This window comes from Plutella xylostella, chromosome 29 (assembly GCF_932276165.1).
Source record: "Plutella xylostella chromosome 29, ilPluXylo3.1, whole genome shotgun sequence".
NCBI classification, from domain to species: domain Eukaryota; kingdom Metazoa; phylum Arthropoda; class Insecta; order Lepidoptera; family Plutellidae; genus Plutella; species Plutella xylostella.
Window position 1 is genome coordinate 11,285,001 of NC_064009.1, and position 5,000 is coordinate 11,290,000.

The 5,000-nt window shown below is 40.4% G+C and overlaps 1 non-coding gene across 1 annotated transcript; it reads left to right on the forward strand.

The window, feature by feature from the left end:
- The first annotated feature begins 3,091 nt into the window (after nucleotides 1–3,091).
- On the forward strand, nucleotides 3,092–4,994 carry LOC119694462. Its single transcript, XR_005254886.1, has one exon. It is a non-coding gene; the product is annotated as a small subunit ribosomal RNA (ribosomal RNA).
- The last annotated feature ends 6 nt before the right edge of the window (nucleotides 4,995–5,000 follow it).

Genomic DNA, 5,000 nt, shown 5'->3' on the forward strand with positions numbered 1-5,000 from the left:
TTCCCTACATCATGATACACACTCATTTATATGTCTATTTATTTATTTTATTTATTTATTTACTTAGAGACAAACAGTCATACATAATTTCGATAAAGATTTAGATAAAGAGACGGCAAAAATATCTACATCAGATAACACATCGTTATAAAAATATGTCATAGGTAGTATGTTTACTATAATAATAATGCACTATTGTATAGCCACACTTATACTGAAACGGTTATACGTGATTACCTACATACTCATGCGGATTGAAAAGTGTTTTTGTTCACAATGTAATGTTGTGATATAAAAATTAGTAGCATTGATAAACGTGATTACGCGTATATAAACGTATAAATGTACATTTACGCGGATCGAATCGCGTTTCTTTTATACAACATAATTTTATTTCCCTTCATCATGATACACACTCATTGATATGTCTATTTATTTATTTATTTACTTAGAGACAAACAGTCATACATAATTTATCTGTAAACATAACTAGGTAGTATATTTTAGACCTATAGTCCCATAAATAAAGTAGTTATACAATAATAAGCTTAATATCGAAAAGTAAGTATTTAAGTAAGTTAGGCTTTAATTAGTTACATTCGGCATCGTATTAATATTAGTGGAAACAAGTTTTTTGTACTTAGATAAAGAGACGGCAAAAATATCTACATCAGATAACACATCGTTATAAAAATATGTCATAGGTAGTATGTTTATTATAATAATAATGCACTATTGTATAGCCACACTTATACTGAAACGGTTATACGTGATTACCTACATACTTATGCGGATTGAAAAGTGTGTGATTACGCGTATCAATAGCGACGCGCATTAAACGTGATTACGCGTATTGAAACGTATAAATGCACATTTTCGCGTATCGAATCGCGTTTCTTTTATACAACATAATTTTATTTTCCTACATCATGATACACACTCATTGATATAATATGTCATAATATGTTTATTATAATAATGCACTATTGTATACCCACACTTATACTGAAACGGTTATACGTGATTACCTACATACTTATGCGGATTGAAAAGTGTGTGATTACGCGTATCAATAGCGACGCGAATTAAACGTGATTACGCGTATTGAAACGTATAAATGCACACTTTCGCGTATCGAATCGCGTTTCTTTTATACAACAGAATTTTATTTTCCTACATCATGATACACACTCATTGATATAATATGTCATAATATGTTTATTATAATAATGCACTATTGTATAGCCACACTTATACTGAAACGGTTATACGTGATTACCTACATACTTATGCGGATTGAAAAGTGTGTGATTACGCGTATCAATAGCGACGCGCATTAAACGTGATTACGCGTATTGAAACGTATAAATGCACATTTTCGCGTATCGAATCGCGTTTCTTTAATACAACATAATTTTATTTCCCTACATCATGATACACACTCATTGATATAATATATGTCATAGTATGTTTATTATAATAATGCACTATTGTATAGCCACACTTATACTGAAACGGTAATACGTGATTACCTACATACTTATGCGGATTGATAAGTGTGTGATTACGCGTATCAAACGCGACGCGCATTAAACGTGATTACGCGTATTGAAACGTATAAATGCACATTTACGCGTATCGAATCGCGTTTCTTTAATTAAACATAATTTTATTTCCCTTCATCATGATACACACTCATTGATGTATGTAATAGTGTGTTTATTATAATAATCCACTATATAGCCACACTTATACTGAAACGGTTATACGTGATTACCTACATACTTATGCGGATTGAAAAGTGTGTGATTACGCGTATCGAAGATTTGCCGTACAATAACTTTTTAAATAAAGAACATAGGCTACTTTTTATCCCGGAATTCCCACGGGAAAACTTTTTAAGGCGAAGCGAAGCTCGCGGCAACAGCTAGTACAATATATTTGAATGTAAATATAGACGCGCATTAAACGTGATTACGCGTATTGAAACGTATAAATGCACATTTACGCGCATCATGATATACCTACAGTCATTATGCAATAACATTGAAATCATGTCATAGTATGTTATGTAAAATCGGTGAGCATTTCATTTGGAATGTTGTCAATTCACTATAGCCACTGAACGTGATGTATTACTTATACTGAAAATGTTAAACGTGATTACGTGTAACGATTAAACGTGATTACGCGTATTGATAAGTTTTTTTTCAGGCTTCTGAAAAAAAAAAAACCTGATTTTATTTATCTATTCATGATACACATTAATATTATGCAATAACATTGATATGTAAAATCTTTATACTCCACTATCAGAACTGATACTACACTTGTGTAGCAGAGAGCGGAGCGCGCGACGTGCGAGTTGAAATTCAAATGTTGTGCGCTTCTGTAATCTGTGTGTGGTGTTTTTCGATGTTGTTATGTCGAGGCGCGCGTAAGTTTTTACAACTTCATACTGTGTCTCGTATCGTAAAGAGCGTCGTTGAAGCGCAAATATAATATAACTCTTTTGGGTTGTGTTGTGTGCGTTTTCTGATGTCTCTTTTGTGCGAGTGCTGTGTGTTTGGTGTTAGAAATTTTGCGCTCGATCTGCGATCATATACAAAACGAAAACACCACAATATTATGTTACACGTTCAGTGCGCAATGACTCTCTGTATTGAGAGGATACTAATATACGCGCAGTATGAAAACAAAACACCCGACAAAATGTTTGGGGCTCTCAAGAAAGAGTGTGTCCAAGGTCTCTATCGCTCCGGGCGAAATCGATCATGTTCACGAGTATTGTCAACAGATATTAATATTTGAAGACTTGTCTCGGTCGAACGTTCATTATAAGGGCGTCTTTGTACGTCACAATGGCTGCGTGTATGTCGGCTGACAGTGCGGTATTAGTTTATCGCGTCATGCTGGACACGTATGTCTCAGAAACTCAACGCTGTGATGTTGTGATACGATGATTGCCAGCGGCGTCGTAGTGGGTCTCGACCCCTTGCGACGCTCGCGGGGCGCACGCACGCTCACACTGTCAACTCATTGGGAGAGTGTGTGTCGCCGCAAACGCATTTATTTGTGTTTACGCGACAGCTCCCTGGTTGATCCTGCCAGTAGTTATATGCTTGTCTCAAAGATTAAGCCATGCATGTCTCAGTGCAAGCCGTATTAAGGCGATACCGCGAATGGCTCAATATATCAGTTTTGGTTCCTTAGATCTTACTCAGTTACTTGGATAACTGTGGTAATTCTAGAGCTAATACATGCAATCAGAACTCTGACCAGTGATGGAATGAGTGCTTTTATTAGATCAAAACCAATCGACGGAGGGCCTCGCGTCCGAAGTCGTTCATTTTGATGAATCTGGATAACTTTTGCCGATCGCATGGTCCAGTACCGGCGACGCATCTTTCAAATGTCTGCCTTATCAACTTTCGATGGTAGTTTCTGCGACTACCATGGTTGTCACGGGTAACGGGGAATCAGGGTTCGATTCCGGAGAGGGAGCCTGAGAAACGGCTACCACATCCAAGGAAGGCAGCAGGCGCGCAAATTACCCACTCCCGGCACGGGGAGGTAGTGACGAAAAATAACGATACGGGACTCTTACGAGGCCTCGTAATCGGAATGAGTACACTTTAAATATTTTAACGAGGAACAATTGGAGGGCAAGTCTGGTGCCAGCAGCCGCGGTAATTCCAGCTCCAATAGCGTATACTAAAATTGTTGCGGTTAAAAAGCTCGTAGTTGCATTTGTGCGCCGCGCTGTCGGTGCACCGCATCCGCGGTGATACTGACACGTTTGCGGAGCATATCGTCGGTGAGCCGCCGGTCAAACGGCGGTTCAATATCAAAATCCTATCGCGGTGCTCTTCAGTGAGTGTCGAGATGGGCCGACAATTTTACTTTGAACAAATTAGAGTGCTCAAAGCGGGCTCAAAATGCTGCTTGAATATTTCGTGCATGGAATAATAGAATATGATCTCGGTTCTATTTTGTTGGTTTTCAGAACTCCGAGGTAATGATTAATAGGGATAACTGGGGGCATTCGTATTGCGACGTTAGAGGTGAAATTCTTGGATCGTCGCAAGACGAACATCAGCGAAAGCATTTGCCAAAGGTGTTTTCATCAATCAAGAACGAAAGTTAGAGGTTCGAAGGCGATTAGATACCGCCCTAGTTCTAACCGTAAATATGTCATCTAGCGATCCGCCGACGTTACTACAATGGCTCGGCGGGCAGCTTCCGGGAAACCAAAGATTTTGGACTCCGGGGGGAGTATGGTTGCAAAGCTGAAACTTAAAGGAATTGACGGAAGGGCACCACCAGGAGTGGAGCCTGCGGCTTAATTTGACTCAACACGGGAAATCTCACCAGGCCCGGACACCGGAAGGATTGACAGATTAACAGCTCTTTCTTGATTCGGTGGGTGGTGGTGCATGGCCGTTCTTAGTTGGTGGAGCGATTTGTCTGGTTAATTCCGGTAACGAACGAGACTCTAGCCTGCTAAATAGGCGTCGTCATTTAGGTGTGCGTGGCTTCGGTCGCGCAACTCACTGGCGACGTATTAAAATTCTTCTTAGAGGGACCGGCGGCTTCGAGCCGCACGAGATTGAGCAATAACAGGTCTGTGATGCCCTTAGATGTCCTGGGCCGCACGCGCGCTACACTGAAGGAATCAGCATGTTCTCCCTGGCCTAGAGGCCCGGGCAACCCGCTGAAACTCCTTCGTGCTGGGGATTGGGGTTTGCAATTATCCCCCATAAACGAGGAATTCCTAGTAAGCGCGAGTCATAAGCTCGCGTTGATTACGTCCCTGCCCTTTGTACACACCGCCCGTCGCTACTACCGATTGAATGATTTAGTGAGGTCTTCGGACCGACACGCGATGGCTTCACGGCCGTCGGCGTTGTTGGGAAGTTGACCAAACTTGATCATTTAGAGGAAGTAAAAGTCGTAACAAGGTTTCCGTAGGGGAACCTGCGGAAGGATCATTAACGTAT